Source organism: Oncorhynchus tshawytscha, linkage group LG11, assembly GCF_018296145.1.
Source record: "Oncorhynchus tshawytscha isolate Ot180627B linkage group LG11, Otsh_v2.0, whole genome shotgun sequence".
Taxonomy (NCBI): domain Eukaryota; kingdom Metazoa; phylum Chordata; class Actinopteri; order Salmoniformes; family Salmonidae; genus Oncorhynchus; species Oncorhynchus tshawytscha.
In genome coordinates this window covers 30,382,774-30,400,564 of record NC_056439.1, presented here as the reverse complement: position 1 = coordinate 30,400,564, position 17,791 = coordinate 30,382,774, and the positions used below count along the sequence as shown (strand labels likewise).

General features: G+C 42.1%; 1 pseudogene; it reads left to right on the top strand.

The window, feature by feature from the left end:
- LOC112262459 overlaps positions 1-17,791 on the top strand; it is a 139,950-nt pseudogene that overhangs the window by 13,722 nt on the left and 108,437 nt on the right.

Genomic DNA, 17,791 nt, shown 5'->3' with positions numbered 1-17,791 from the left:
CTCACCACTCTGCTACAGTGAGAACAGTTCTGGGAGAGAGGAAGAGACAGAGGGAAAGATAGCGTATCCTAGAGAAATCGTGTGGATGATGCTGGACATATTACCGTATAGCCTCTCAAGCCCTTATGCCCAGCAGCAGGAGAAAGGCACAATTTAAAAGATGATGCTGCAGTAAATAGCAGGCGTTTTATGGGCTCTTGACCTATTCTGTCACACCGTGTATTAGTGATGTATGGGTTGACTCATAACCCGCAGTCCCTGTGCTTATAACCACAAAATATTGTGTGGATGAAGGACGGGTGGGTTGCAGTCGGGTTGAATAAAGAGAAAACAATACATTCATAAATCCATAATGTATCATTTTTGTGCAATTAACGCTGAGTGAAATGCAATGCTGCATTTAATTATTATTATTATTATTTTTTAATGCTCAACAGTTTCCCATGTGTATCAAGAATGTTCCACCACCATAAGGACATCCAGACAACTTGACATAACTGTGGGAAGCATTCTAGTCAACATGGGCCAGCAACACTATGGAACGCTTTTGACACCTAGAGTCCATGCCCCAACGAATTGAGGCTGTTCTGAGGGCAAAAGGGTGTGCAACTCAATATTAGGAAGGCGTTTCTAATGTTTTGTACACTGTGCATATCATTGAGGTTTTTCTTTCATTATTTTAGTCTATCTGACATTAGAGTATAAGTTTAAGCTTCAGGGCCTAACTCTACGCGTGCCAATTAGCCTACACGCCAATCGCCAAATGCTTTTGGGAACGGGCAGAAAACGTTAACATCGATCCACTGAGGCAAACAGGACAATGTCAGAGTTGAATTCAATAAGAGAAAAGTTGCGAAGTGGAGAGATGAAAATAAAGAGAGGGGGAGGGCCAGAAAACTAATGTTTAGGAAAGATTTGTTATGTTATATGTGATTGTGAGAAGCTATACAAATTCAACAGTCACACGATGGGGACTTCAAATAGGCCTATGGCACGTCAAGGGAACTGTAGCCTGCTGTTCAGATCGGTTAAATGGAAACTGAAATCTGGACACTGACTAAAGGTTTATAACCTCTCACATCTTTTATATTATCTCCTGCAGAATTAAGCATTTCTTGCAGTAAAATTATACACCAAATGTACATTTTGACTCAGTAACATCAGAATATGACGGCTATCTTTATCAGCATCATAAAAGCTGATAGTATTTCAACCACATAAAATATAGATCCAAGCCGAACTGAAATCTTATCAGAAAAATGTTGGGTCGTTTTCACAGCTTTACATTTCCTTTACAACTAGCACAGAAAATCGTTCCCGATTTTTGTTGTTGTTGACTTATTGCATTTTCTCCTCAGTCCCTAAATGTCTTTGATCTGCTAAAGAAGCAGAGATGACGGAGAACTTGACCGATGTCAAATATATTGGAAGCATTCATTCTACCGATTTATGGCATTGTTCTGGTGAGCAAGGGTTTATATAGTCTTCTAGGTCAACATATAATGACAGAAGATAAGCTGCTTGTATCTAATTGTAGACAAGTTGACTAACAAATAGCCTATCAAAATGTCAGAAATTATAAGCAGAAACATATCTAAATGAGGCAAATAAAAATCCTGCATCCCCTGTTAATGTTGCGCATTGTGTATTCTATTGTTTTTATTTTTTTCTCTCTGCATTGTTGGGAATGGCTCGTAAGTCAGCATTTCACTGTTAGTTTACGAGGCATGTGGCAATAAAAATGTATTTGACAATCAGAGGGGCCTATACAAATGGCTTGTCTGAGAGGAGCTAGCCTGAAGATGGCAAGTTCACTTTGAAAGTCTCCTCCCTCCAATCTTCTCTTAGTTTCACCTCTTTGCTCTACAATTACAGAGGATTTCCCCTGTGGAAGGGTCCGTTATGTGGTCCATTTATGGGACAGGGGGCAAGCTACGCCCAACTCCTGGACCTACCTGATGAATGGGCTCTTTGTGGGTCTGTGGAAACAAGCAGCAAACCCCCCTTTTACCTCCATATGGCCAGGCCTATACCTCTCCTGTAGCCTGGGGCCACAGTGAACATCTGCCCCTACTGGGCTGCACTCGAACAGGGGGCCCTCTCATGGTCCTGGGGACCAACCACGTACAGGATAATTTTTGTTTTATTTGTTTTTTTTTGTGTGATAAATCCAGCAATTGTTGAACACTAGGCCAATTTGCTCATGTTTTGTGAGATCTTTTCTATACTAGAGGGTAGTGATGAACCGATATGACATTTTTTGCTGATACCGATATCCAATATTTTCCTTGCCAAACAAAATTATACCGATACGTACAACAGATATAAAAAAAATTGCGGCCTTTTTAAGCATTCTAGTATAGTTAAAACACACACATGGACACAGCGGTCTAAGGCACTGCATCTCAGTGCAAGAGGTGTCACTACAGTCCCTGGTTCGAATCCAGGCTGTATCACATCTGCTCATAGGGCGGCGCACAATTGGCCCAGCGTCGTCCGGGTTTGGCTGGTGTAGGCCGTCTTTCTAAATAATAATTTGTTCTTAACTGACTTGCCTAGTTAAATAAAGGTTACACACCACACTGACCAAAAAGTTATTTTGTTGGCATTTACGTATGTCCCCATTACCAGTAAAACATAATCAAAACCTATTTCTTTCACTTACTTGCTGTGCTGTTTCGTTGTTCAGTCGTTTCATTCTCAACCAAGATTTCTATGGAACGCTGTTTGGGTCTTTGAGTGTCAAAAAATATATTATTTAACCCTACTTGACATGTCAAATAACACCATTTGACCAATCAGGACCTGAATATGACTGCATGTCACATAATTTAATGCGTTCATGAATCTTTTACGTAGTTATTACACATTGATTACACTATCACTTGTATTTCATGTCACAACTATTCATACGTTTGCTATGATGCTGGTAAAGTTGTCTCGCGCATCTACAAAGCTAGCTAGCTCATGGATGCAAACAATGTTCTTCCCCAAAACATAGCAAAACGACATCAGTTTCAGTAGCTATAGTTAGCTAACTAACTATATAGCTAGGTGTCACCATCTAAAATAACCCTAATTTATAAGACAGTTCTTATTTGATTAATGTGGCTAGCATCACAACACACAACCCGGTCGAGCCACACAAGCCAGATGAAGCTAGCTGGCTGCTTATAACGTTAGCTTTGCCCAACAGGGTTAAGTAGCTGGCTAGCTATTTAATTTCATGAACTGAAATACATTATCAATAGGCTAACAACAAGTGGCAACCTTGCTAATACTTACTCGCAAGGATTCCTAAATCATTGCTTAGAATAATGAAAATGAAAGCAGTTTTTACTGGTCATTGTTTTCAAGCTGATTGTATTGGTGCTAACTAGGTACCAAGCTAAAGCTAGCTACCCCAGAAGTTGAGGTTAAACAAATGATGGTTTATTACCAACGCAGTATTGTAAACTCATCGTTTGTGGCCGGTGTTTGCTGACTTTTTTTGTACAGCTTTGACAGTGCTACTCTATCTTTTTTGACATGCAAAGACCCAAACGGCATAGTATGTATGCCGTGAAACTAATCAAATTAAATGTATTTATATAGCCCTTCTTACATCAGCTGATATCTCAGTGCTGTACAGAAACCCAGCCTAAAACCCCAAACAGCAAGCAATGCAGGTGTAGAAGCACGGTGGCTAGGAAAAACTCCCTAGAAAGGCCAAAACCTAGGAAGAAACCTAGAGAGAAACCAGGCTATGAGGGGTGGACAGTCCTCTTCTGGCTGTGCCGGGTGGAGATTATAACAGAACATGGCCAAGATGTTCAAATGTTCATAAATGACCAGCATGGTCAAATAATAATAAACACAGTAGTTGTTGAGGGTACAACAAGTCAGCACCTCAGGAATAAATGTCAGTTGGCTTTTCATAGCCTATCATAAAGAGTATCTCTACCTCTCCTGCTGTCTCTAGAGAGTTGAAAACAGCCGGTCTGGGACAGGTAGCGCGTCCGGTGAACAGGTCAGGGTTCCATAGCCGCAGACAGAACAGTTGAAACTGGATCAGCAGCACAGCTAGGTGGACTGGGGACAGCAAGTAGTCGTCATGCCAGGTAGTCCTGGCAATAGCTGTGACGCTATTACTGTGTAACTCCGGGTAGGGCAACATCTGAAAAATAACGCACTTGGTAGTGTTAACCGGTGCTCGACCAGTCGGCAAAAGCCAACATCACCCACAACATCACCCACGACAGAGAACGGTTGATTGTCAAGGGAAATTAATTCCATTACCTTGGCTTTAATGGATTTCGAGTTGTCTCGCTGAAATTTTGTTACTCTTTCAAATGACTGCATGACTTGTTGACTGCTCGATCCACACAGCAGACATTATGTTCTACTTTAGGAATGCGTGTAGCGGCAAATTTTACGTGGCGTCATTTACGTCATGTACTTTCGTTATATAGGGATGCACGTCAGCTTTAAAATCGGTTTTGCACATTGGGAGTAGACATTGGCCGATTCCAATATGTTCACAGATAGAAAAAAAAGAAGTATTTATTCATTTTAAAATTATTTTTATTATATCGTGCAGCCCTACTAGAGGATGTGTTTGTGTTCATGATCTTTTGGCAGGTTTGCTTTGTTTTCCGCATATCTGATATGTAAACAGGTAAAGCCCAGTAGCGCTGCTGTTTCTCCCAAAACTGCTTTTTCATTTAGAATCCTGCTGATGAGGTGAAAAAGATTTACTGCGTCTAGGCTTAAAGCACTCAAGTTCTGAAGAGGGTTTGAAAGAAATGAGACTTTGGAAACATACAATAAAAAATTGTAGGCCCAAGATGATTTTCCCCCTCAAATTTCATCACATTGAAAAAAAAAAAAAAAACATTTTGGCTATGTTTTGGGGTTAAAACAGTTGTAGTCACTCCAGATGTGGCCATTTGGAAACCAGATGTTGGTGCTTGCTTCTGAAGGTGGCCAGCTAAGAGCAGGAAGCCTACGGAAGGTGAATTCCAGTGGAATAAAGCTCCACAGAGACTTAATTAAAAGAGTGGACTGTGCAAACGTTTATCCAGCCCCCCGCCTGCCGCCCACCCCTCCTGCCGCCTACTTAGGGAAGATTTAAGACCTTCTCCATTGTCTTTAGGGTCCACTCCTCACTTGAGTGTGATTGATGGGTAAACTCCTACCTGCTTAAAGGTGTGATTGATGAGTAAATGTTGCTCGGCCCGAAAGTGGCTCTGGTGGTTGCTATGGCCGTGTTGTTTTGATGGCTTTTAAATTTTTTAAAAATGTATTATTATTATTATTTGTTAAACCTTTATTTAACTAGGCACTTCAGTTAAAAACAAATTCTTATTTTCAATGACGGCCTAGGAACATTGGGTTAACTGCCTTGTTCAGGAGCAGAAGGACAGATTTTTACCTTGTCAGCTCGGGGATTTGATCTTGCAACTTTTAGGTTACTCGTTCAACGCTCTAACCACTAGGCTACTTGCCGCCCTGCTTGTGGAAGGACCCTCTGCATTGGAATGTTTTCGTATTGGTGGACATTGACATTTGATGACGGAATTTGTGTGTCATGCAACAATTTCCTAGAACAGCTCTGTGTTGGTCAATGAGGGAAGGGAACCCCTCTATGCAGTAAGACCTATTAAACCAGACTAATACAGGAACACTGAGACATGATATGTCTAATGTAGTCCTGTTCTTAATCGATGCAGTTTATAATGAAATATTTATCTCTAAACTACCATAACTGTTTTGTCTTTTTTGGGATCTTATTAATATTAGACCAGTTGTTAGAGCACTTTCAAGGTCATAACAAATTATTACGATCCTGACAATGTTGAAAGAAGCCCGAGTCTTTTCAGGGAACTTCAGCATCAGTGGAATTTAAAATAGTTTAGTGATGAGAAGCTGTGGGTGCATTGCTGAACTGGATGTTGTATTTTGTGCAGTGTGGCACGCTGACTGTTTGAGTAACTTTGAAATTACAATAGAAAAAAGAAATTTCCAGTGCAGACAATCTTTGGCATGGGTGTCAGATGAATTTCCTGTCTGTCTGCAACATTTCATTCATGATTCCTACCGTCTGAACTATTGCATTAAGGTAATATAAGATTGCCATTATCACCTGTTGTGGGGCTGATAACACGCATACATATTATATAAAATGGAGGTATACCACCAGGCCATTGCTAAGGAAAAGTGCATTAGACATGCATGTAGGTAATAGATTTAAACCTGCCTGCTCCAAAGAATAAGGCTTCTTCTGTAGAGCTTTGTATATACAGTTAGAGTCGGAAGTTTACATACACTTAGGTTGGAGTCATTAAAACTCGTTTTTTCAATCACTCCACAAATTTCTTGTTAACAAACTGTAGTTTTGGCAAGTCGGTTAGGACATCTATTTTGTGCATGACACAAGTCATTTTTCCAACAATTGTTTACAGACAGATTATTTCACTTATAATTCACTGTATTACAATTCCAGTGGGTCAGAGGTTTACATTCACTAAGTTGACTGTGCCTTTTAAACAGCTTGCTCAAATCCAGAAAATGATGTCATGGCTTTAGAAGCTTCTGATAGGCTAATTGACATCATTTGAGTCAATTGGAGGTGTACCTGTGGATGTGTTTCAAGGCCTCACTTCAAACTCAGTGCCTCTTTGCTTGACATCATGGGAAAATCAAAAGAAATCAGCCAAGACCTCAGAAAAAATGTGTAGACCTCCACGAGTCTGGTTCATCCTTGGGAGCAATTTCCAAACACATAAAGGTACCACGTTCATCTGTACAAACAATAGTACGCAGGTATAAACACCATGGGACCACGCAGCCATCATACCGCTCAGGAAGGAGACTCATTCGGTCTTCTAGAGATGAACGTACTCTGGTGCGAAATGTGCAAATCAATCCCAGAACAACAGCAAAGGATCTTGTGAAGATGCTGGAGGAAACGGGTACAAAAGTATCTATATCCACAGTAAAACAAGTACTATATCAACATAATCTGAAAGGCCGCTCAGCAAGGAAAAAGCCAATCATTCTCTCTACTGTTATTCTGACATCTCACATTCTTCAAATAAAGTGGTGATCCTAACTGACCTAAAACAGGCAATTTTTACTAGGATTAAATGTCAGGAATTGTGAAAAACTGAGTTTAAATGTATTTGGCTAAAGTGTGTGTAAGCTTCCGACTTCAACTGTATGTGTGTGTGTTTGACACATTTGTGTGTCTGTTTCTTCAGATGTGAGAGCTGTGTGGACATGCTGTTTGTGAGTGGCTCGGGGGAACTGTGTGCAGTGTGGCACGCCCCTGAGGAAGACTAACTTCCACATGCAGCTCTTCAAAGACCCAGCCATCGACAAGGAGGTGGAGATCTGCAAGAAGGTGCTCAAGATGTGATTGAGGGGCACGGGGGAGAAGGGTGTGTCTCTGTTTGTGTTCAGCCCTCTCCTCCCTCTCCTTAAGCTTCCTTTGTCTTTGTCATTATGCTGTTTGTTTTGTAGACAATGGCCCCTCAGGGGTTGCTCAAATGGGAAGGCTCTTTCCCTGCCATACATCTGCCTCAGCCCCTCCCGTTCTGTCCATCCCTCATCGTTGTTTCTTTAGCCCTGTTATTTCAATGTAATGTGAGCAAACAAGTATTAGGCCTGATACTTACGATATATATATATTTTTTCTCTTCTCCTTCACAGTTAGAACGAGAGACTTTGACTTCTCCAGCCTGAGAGAATACAATGACTATTTGGAGCAAGTGGAGGAGATCGGTGAGAGCAGGCTGTGGACTCGGGAGATGGAGAGATAGAGGGGGGTCTTAGTGCATTGATCTGTCTCTGGCCTTGGCTCTGGATGTTGAAGTTTTACAGGTGTCAGTGCCAGCCAGGGTCAGAGACCCACCAGTCTCTCTCTGCCAATTCCCAGAGATCTCTGTCAGATGGTGTTTGCACTGTGACTATGGGTTAGCCTATGGTTTCCTATGCTTACACTGTCAGAAACATGGTGTATTACTTTTAGAGAAAAACACTACTGGTCAAAAGTTTTAAAACACCTACTGATTCAAGGGTCTTTATTTTATTTTATTTTTTTAAACAATTTTCTACATTGTAGAATAATAGTGAAGGCATCAAAACTATGAAATAACACAGATGGAATCATGTAGTTACCAAAAAAGTGTTAAACAAATCAAAATATATTTGAAATTCTTCAAATAGCCACGCTTTGTCTTGATGACTGCTTTGCACATTCTTGGCATTCTCTCAACCAGCTTCATGAGGTAGTCACCTGGAATGCATTTGAATTAACAGGTGTGCCTTGTTAATTTGTTGAATTTCTTTCCTTAATGCGTTTGAGCCAATCAGTTGTGTTGTGACAAGGTAGGGGTGGTATACAGAAGATAGACCTATTTGGTAAAAGACCAAGTTCATTTTATGGCAAGAACAGCTCAAATAAGCAAAGAGAAACGACAGTCCATTAATACTTTAAGACATGAAGGCCAGTCAATACGGAACATTTCAAGAACTTTTAAAGTTTCTTCAAGTGCAGTCGCAAAAGCCATCAAGCACTATGATTAAACTGGCTCTCATGAGGACCGCCACAGGAATGGAAGACCCAGAGTTACCTCTGCTGCAGAGGATACGTTCATTAGGGTTAGCAGCCTCAGAAATTGCAGCCCAAATAAATGCTTCACAGAGTTCAAGTAACAGACACATCTCAACATCAACTGTTCAGAGGAGACTGTGTGAATCAGGCCTTCATGGTCAAATTGCAAAGAAACCACTATGAAAGGACACCAATAAGAACAGACTTGCTTGGTCAAAAAAACATGAGCAATGGACATTAGACTGGTGGAAATCTGTACTTTGGTCTGATGAGTCTAAATTTGAGATTTTGGGTTCCAACCGCCGTGTCTTTGTGAGACGCAGAGTAGGTGAAGGGATGATCTCCACATGTGTAGTTCCCACCATGAGGCATGGAGGAGGTGTGATGGTGTGGGGGTGCTTTGCTGGTGACTCTGTCAGTGATTTATTTGGAATTCAAGGCATATTTAACCAGCATGGCTACCACAGCATTCTGCAGCGACACGCCCTCCCATCTGGTTTGGGCTTAGTGGGACCATCATTTGTTTTTCAACAGGACAATGACCCAGCACACCTCCAGGCTGTGTAAGGGCTATTTTACCAAGAAGGAGAGTGATGAGAGTGCTGCATCAGATGACATTGCCTCCACAATCCCCCGACCTCAACCAAACTAAGATGGTTTGGGATGAGTCGGACTGCAGAGGGAAGGAAAAACAGCCAACAAGTGCTCAGCATATGTGGGAACTCCTTCAAGACTGTTGGAAAAGCATTCCAGGTGAAGCTGGTTGAGAGAATGCCAAGAGTGTGCGAATCTGTCAACAAGGCAAAGGGTGGCTATTTGAAGAATCTCAAATATAAAATATATTTTGATTTGTTAAACACTTCTTTTGGTTACTACATGATTCCATATGTGTTATTTCATAGTTTTGATGTCTTCAATATTATTCTACAATGTAGAAAATAGTAAAAATTAAGAAAAACCCTTGAATGAGTAGGTGTTCTAAAACTTTTGACTGGTAGTGTACACTGGCAAGCCCTTGAATTGAAACATTAAACCTTATTTATACATTTTAAAACAATTCATTTTCAATAGTCTGGTGCTTTGCAACATCATACTTTAGGTTGTGCCGAATCCGATTTCCAGTATCTGCCCTAGATCATTTGAAGGGAAGTCTGTGCTAGTGTCTTGGAGGGCTGCCCTGCACTCTGCTCCAGTCTATAACCTGACCAACAACCTTGAGGTGGAGGGCACCAAACACATCATGGAGGCGTACCAGAGAGAGAATAGAGACATCATCCAGAAGAACAAGGCCAAGCTGGTGGGTACCTGTAATCCCGCACTGACTCGCTCTGCCTTGCCTGATGAAACTCATCACTTATGCATTATTCTGTTGTACTACATGATCTCGCTCCCTCTCTCACCCTCTGTCTCCTCCTGCAATACTGACTACTAGGATATTGATTATTCCCTCTCTCTCTCTCCATCAGATGCGAGAGCAGGAGGAGCTGCTGTTGTTGGAGGAGCTGTTGTTGGGAGGACATGCTGTTGGAGGAGCTGCTGTTGTTGGAGTAGCAGGGGAACGAGCATCGCAGGCTGGAGGCTCTGCAGGAGGAACAGAGACAGCTACAGGGCAGGAGGAAGAGCAAGCAGGCTCTACTAGATAATCTGGTGAGACACTTAGACATGTACACAGACACACACCACATACAGTCACACTAATAAACACACATTACCACATAGGCCAACGGGAACAAATTGTTCTATGACTTACAATCAGGTGACACACGTACAGGAAGAACAAGCAGGATATATAAGATGAGCCAATGACTGGTAACTAGGCTCATTAAGAGCTTATTACTACTCTTCTGCTGTGGAGCTGCTGAAGCTTTGCTGTCCCCTCAGCATTGTTAGCTTTCTGTGCCTCCTGGCAAGTATCCTGGCTCCTTTGTGCTTAGCTACGGACTTTAGAAGTGATTGTCCCTGTAGAGCAGCCTGGTATAGAGCGATCACAGATAGCAGGTTGAGCTGTTTGTTTGTTTGTTTAAACACTGGGCCTCTGTTGTTTGTTGGGAGATGAGCAGTAAGAACCCGGGGACACGCTCCTGTGCTTTGGCATTTACAGTAGAAATCTCTGAGGCCTCACACACACACACACACACACACACACACACACACACACACACACACACACACACACACACACACACACACACACACACACACACACACACACACACACACACACACACAGTAAGATATACACTACTTAACCCAAAGTATGTGGACACTTGCTCGTCAAACATCTAATTTCAAAATCATGGGCATTAATATGGAGTTGCCCCCCCCTTTGCTACAATAACAGCCTCCACTCTTCTGGGAAGGCAATACACAAGATATTGGAACATTGCTGCAGGGACTTGCTTCCATTCAGCCACAAGAGCATTAGTGAGGATGGGCACTGATTTTGGGGAGTTAGGCCTGGCTAGCAGTTTGCGAGTCATCCCACTGGTGTTCTATAGGGTTGAGGTCAGGGCTTTGTGCAGGCCAGTCAAGGTCCTCCACACCGATCTTAACAAACCATTTCTGTATGGACCTTGCTTTGTGAACAGGGGCATTGTCATGCTGAAACAGTAAAGTGCCTTCCCCAACTGTTGCCATAAAGTTGGAAGCACAGAATCATCTACAATGTCATTGTATGTTGTAGGGTTAAGATTTCCCTTCACTGGAACTAATGGACCTAGCCCGAACCATGAAAAACAACCCCAGACCATTATTCCTCCTCCACCACCAAACTTTACAGTTGGCACTATGCATTCGGCGAGGTAGCGTTCTCCTGGCATCTGCCAAACCCAGGTTTGTTCGTTGGACTGCCAGATGGTGAAGCGTGGTTCATCACTCCAGGGAATACGTTTCCACTGCTCCAGAGTCCAATGGCGGCGAGCTTTACACCACTTCAGCAGACGCTTGGCATTGGGCATGGTGATTTTAGGCTTGTGTGCAGCTGCTCACCATGAAAATCCATTTCATGAAGCTTCCGACGAATTGTTATTGTTCTGACGTTGCTTCCAGAGGTAGTTTGGAACTCGGTTTTGATTGTTGCAACCGAGGACAGACGATTTTTGCGCGCTAAGCGCTTCAGCACTAGGGGGTCCCATTCTGTGAGCTTGTGTGGCCTACCACTTCGCAGCTGAGCTGTTGTTGCTCCTAGACTTTTCCACTTCACAATACCAGCACTTACAGTTGACCAGGGCAGCTCTAGCAGAGCAACTAACTTGTTGGAAAGATGGCATCCTATGACGGTGCCACCTTAAGTCACTGAGCTCTTCAGTAAGGCCATTCTACTGCATTTTCTTTGTCTATGGAGCTTGCATGGCTGTGTGCTCGATTTTATACACCTGTCAGCAATGGATGTGGCTGAAATAGCCGACTCCACTAATTTGAAGTGGTGTCCACATACTTTTGTGTATATATAGTGCATCAATGATCAAATAGACAGATGTAGTGTTTGCAATGTATCCTGATAAGGGGCCATCAGCAGATCACCTCCAGCTGTTCATTATTCGGCTCCACACCTTCCTTTCTGCCTGGTGATGAAAACACTCCCAGCTCTGTGCCCACCTCCCGTCCACCCCGCGATAACATCCTGCTCCCTCCATGGATGGCATGCCTGGGCTTGTGTTTTCAGACCTCTAAGCTTGGCAACACTCCACTGGAGAAATTGCAATGTTCAACCTTCACTTAATGGAGGTGAAGACATACTTGAAAAAAGGTCATACCACCAGGGTTTTAACATTGCTTGCATCAATAATCTGATGACTAGCCTTGAACCGCCTTGGTTTGTTGTGCAGTTATAGGGAGGAGCGTCTGATTTGATATTTTGAACTCTGAGGTTCCCAAGTTGCACATCTCATTTACATGTACCAGTCTTCGAAGCACCTCCCATCTTTTACTTAGTGTAAATCTGTTTTTTGCTTTATCCGGATTCAGTGGTTGTTGCGCGCGCGCACACACACATACACACACGAAAATAGGATCACTCACCTCATACCTGTATTTGGATGTTCCCCTTCAGGAACGCTCTCATGTCACCACCATCCTGCTGGCACCAACACAAGGACCGGACTGCCCAGCTGGAGACTCAAATTGAGAAGCAGAAACAGGTGGTCAAACCCACCATCTTCTCCACCGGCATCCCTATGGTGAGTACCGCATGCCACATACAAGCACACTGACTGTCCTGACTGTGCAGGCCGGCTTAAGCCTACCACATAGTTGGCATACAAACAACATCCAAACAGGCTAGCTCACACAGACATGCTAGTGAATGTCCAGCATGCACCCTGGGTCGGCCTTGTCTAGTTTAAAGTTAAAGTGCGATGAGCTCACACGAATACTCTGCCTACGTGACTTCACTCAATGGTAACATATGGTTATCTTCCTTACACAGAGCCCAATGCAGTTTATCTTACTGGGGGCACACACTATGCTCTTTAGGTACATGCTAATTCATTGTTAGCATATTACAGTGGTGGTCAGTTTAGATTAGTGTCACGCTAATGGTTGGGAAGCCCTTGAAGGTGGATGTTGCTGCAGTGTATTGTGTCCTTATCAAGGGTCTCTGCCTGGTGTGGGAACAAGCCCTCAACTCCTCTGTAATGTCATCACTTTCCTACCTGCAGCCCACAGAGACAGAATGAGGGCTCTGCCTCTGTGTTTTCTTGAGCTGTCAGCTATGTGTTATTCATGGTGTCTGTTAAGGCCTTCTTCCATTTGGCAACTGCTCTGTTTTCCTCCACAGTTGTTTATTTTAATTTTACAGTGATGAGATAAAGCGATGCCATCACCCTCCTTCTCATCCAGCCCCTATGAGAGGCGTAGCGGTTTTCCCAGGGTGCAACGGTGCGTGGGAGAAATCTCTGCTCAGTGCTCACCTAGTCTCATCTCCATGACAGTGGTGAAGTCTTTCTCCAGACACACTCATATTCCTATACATTACATTGGGGGATTTGCATGCAGAGTCTAGAAACCTTTTATTCCAGTGTATTTGATAGTCATTTAAACCCAAAGACAGGACCATTGCCCATTTTTCATCCACCATTGGGGGAAGAGCTGCACCAGTATGGCTGGCTTCACATGGAGGAGGATGTGGTTCTCTCTAACTGACTGGATATGCAGCATGAAGTCGAACATGCTGATGGAGAAAGGGTTGTAGGATGTGTTGCTCTTGGCTCTGACTGGCTGTTTTTCCTCACTTTTCCCCCTCTCTTTCCCTCTTTTCTCCTCCTCCCTCTGGCTTGGGGTGGGGTAGAGCGGTTGCCAGGCGTGTCTGGCAACCGCAAGACTTCAGTTGGGCTTCAGTGTGGTTTTTCTTTCCCCTCACCTCAGTCCAGAAGACTAACTTCTGTTTGACTTGGTGGCGTTTCAAGGTGGCGCGGTTGATTCCTGCAGAACACCGGCTTATTTAGAACCATTTATTTAGTAAAAAAAAAAAAAGTATTTCGTTAGTTTGTGGTGTCCTGTTTGAGGTACGATTGAAATGAGAGAAGATGGAGTCGTGTTGCTGTCATTTCAGAGAGCAACATTTTCAGAGAGCGGGAGAGAAACATTTATTGTCAGATCGAAAAATTATCTTTCCATTAATCAATAATAGGCTGTGTGAAGGCTGTATCAAGGGTGCTTCTCTCTCCTCTTAACTATCATGTCCTGGACACGGAAGCAGACTGAGAGAAAGATGAAAAGAATGGAGGTGAAAGGTGAAATGACTTCAGCGCCTCCATGGTCATGACTTGTCTCCTCTGGGGGTTTGGAAGCAGGGGGTTTGGCCCCACAGAAGACTCTGCAGGCAGGCAGGCCAAGGTATTTGCATTTATTGAGGATCCCCATTATCTGTTGCCAAGGCAGCAGCAACTCTTCCTGGGGTCCAACAACATTAAGGCAGTTATATACAATTAACAATATTACATGTAATTACATTTTATAACACCGTTCCCTCGGGTCACTACTCTACTACCACACATTTACAATACAGAATCCATGTGTACGTGTGTATGTAGAATCTTATCACGTTTATGTGTAAGCGCGCGCGTGTGTCTTCACATTCCCCGCTGTTTCATATTTGTATGTTATTTAAATCTGATTTTACTGCTTGTATCCGTTACATGATGTGGAATAGAGTTCCATGTAGTCATGGCTCTATGTAGTAAAGTGCACCTCCCATAGTCTTCTTGACTTGGAAATTGTGAAGAGGATGTCTTGTGGGGTATGCATGGGTGTCCAAGCTGTGTGCTAGTAGTTTAAACAGACACCTCAGTGAGTTCAACATGTCAAGGCTTCTTACAAAGACAACTAGTGATGAAGTTTATCGCTCCTCCACTTGAGCCAGGAGAGATTTACATGCATATTATTAATGTTAGCTCTCCGTGTACATTCAAGGGCTAGCCATGCTGCCCTGTTCTGAGCCAATTGTAATTTTCCAAGGTCCTTCTTAAACCCTAATTAAACCCTAACCTGACCAAAAGACTGAACAGTAGTCCTGGTGCGACAAAACTAGGGCCTGTTGGACCTGCCTTGTTGATAGTGTTGTTAAAAAGGCAGAGTTATATTTTATTATGGACAGACTTCTCCCCAACTTAGCTACTGTTGTATCAGTATGTTTTGACCATGACAGTTTACAATCCGGGGTTACTCCAAGCAGTTTTGTCACCTCAACTTGCTCAATCTCCACATAGTTTATTACAAGGTTTAATTAGGGTTTAGTGAATTATTTGTCCCAAATACAATGCTTTTATTTTTAGATATTTTTAGGACTAACTTATTCCTTGCCACCCATTCTGAAACTAACTGCAGCTCTTTGTTAAGTGTTGCAGTGATGTCAGCTACTACAGCGAGTGAAGTGTTGAGTCATCTGCATACATAGACACACTGGCTTTACTCAAAGCATGTCATTAGTAAAGATTGAAAGAAGGGGCCTAGACTGCAGCCTTGGGGAATTCCTGATTCTACCTGGATTATGTTAGAGAGGTTTTCCATTAAAGAACACCTCTGTGTTCTGTTAGACGGGTAACTCTTTATTCACAATATAGCAGGGGGTGTAAAGCCATAACAAATACATTTTTCTGGCAGCAGACTATGATCAATAATGTCAAAAGGCACACTGAAGTCTAACAAAACAGCTCACACAATCTTGTTTATCATCAATTTCTCTCAGCCATTCATCAGTCATTTGTGTAAGTGCCGTGCATGTTGATTAGAGGTCGACTGATTATGATTTTTCAATGCCGATACCGATTATTGGAGGACCAAAAAAAGCAGATTTTTAAATGTATTATTTGTAATAATGACAATTACAACAATACCGAATGAACACTTTTATTTGAACTTAATATAATACATCAATCAAATCAATTTAGCCTCAAATAAATAATGAAACATGTTCAATTTGGTTTAAATAATGCAAAAACAAAGTGTTGGAGAAGAAAGTAAAAGTGCAATATGTACCATGTAAAAAAGCTAACGTTTAAGTTGCTTTCTCAGAACATGAGAACATATGAAAGCTGGTGGTTCCTTTTAACATGAGACTTCAATATTCCCAGGTAAGAAGTTTTAGGCTGAGGTTATTATAGGGATTATAGGACTCTCTCTCTATTAGAGGTCGACCAATTAATCGGAATGGACGATTTAATTAGGGCCGATTTTCAAGTTTTCATAACAATTGGAAATCTGTATTTTTGAACACCGATTTGGCCAATTTATAATAAAAAATAAAAATATATATATATTTAAAATGTTCTTTTTTACACCTTTTATATCATCCCCCGTTTGGCAAAGTTGGCTGTCTTTGTTAGGAAGAAATAGTCTTCACAGTTCGCAACGAGCCAGGCAGCCCAAACTGCTGCATATACCCTGACTCGGTTGCACAGAACGCAAGAGCAGTGACACAATTTCCCTAGTTAAAAGAAATTCATGTTAGCAGGCAATATTAACTAAATATTCAGGTTTAAAAATATATACTTGTGTATTGATTTTAAGAAAGGCATTGATGTTCATTGTTAGGTACACATTGGTGCAACGACAGTGCTTTTTTCGCCAATGCGCTTGTTCAATCACCCGTTTGGCGAAGTAGGCTATGATGCAATGATAAGTTAACAGGCACCGCATCGATTATATGCAACGCAGGACAAGCTAGATAAACTAGTAATATCATCAACCATGTGTAGTTTTTATTTTTTAAATTTTTTATTTCACCTTTATTTAACCAGGTAGGCTAGTTGAGAACAAGTTCTAGTGATTATGTTAAGATTGATATTTTTTTTATAAGATCCGTTTAATGCTAGCTAGCACCTTACCTTGGCTCCTTGCTGCACTGGAATAACAGGTAGTCAGCCTGCCACACAGTCTCCTCGTGGAGTGCAATGTAATCGGCCATGATCGGTGTCCAAAAATGCAGATGACCGATTGTTATGAAAACTTGACATCGGCTCTATTTAATCGGCCGTTCCGATTAATCGGTCGACCTCTAATGTTGATTGTCCATCCCTATGAGCGTGCTGAAAGTCTGTTTTTAAATTTGTTTACTGTAAAATAGCATTGTATCTGGTCAAACACAATTAATTCCAAAAGTTTACTAAGGGTTGGAAACAGGCTGAGTGGTCGACGTTTTGAGCCAGTAAAGGGGGCTTTACTATTCTTGGGTAGCGGAATTACTTTTTTCTTTCTTCCAGGCCTGAGGTCACACACCTCCTAGTAGGCTTAGATTGAAGATATGGCAAATAGTGGCAATATCGTCCGCTATTATCCTGAGTAATTTTCCATCCAAGTTGTCAGATCCCGGTGGCTGGTCATTGTTAATAGACAATAATAATATTTTCACCTCTTCTACACTCACTTTACCAAATTCAAATGTACAATGCTTGTATTTATTATGGATCCCCATTAGCAGCAGCTGCTCTTCCTGGGGTCCAGCTTAAGGCAGTTATTCCTTAATTTTTATTTTATTACTATACATTTACAACAGATTTCACAACATATTAAGTGTGTGCCCTCAGGCCCCTACTTTACAACCACATCTACAACACAAAATCCATGTGTGTGTGTATAGTGCGTATGTTATCGTTTTTTTGTATGCATGTGTCTGTGCCTATGTTTCTGTTGCTTCACAGTCCCCTTTCATAATTTGATCAGTTATACTTGGATGTATAGTGTCAGCGTTTGTTGCTG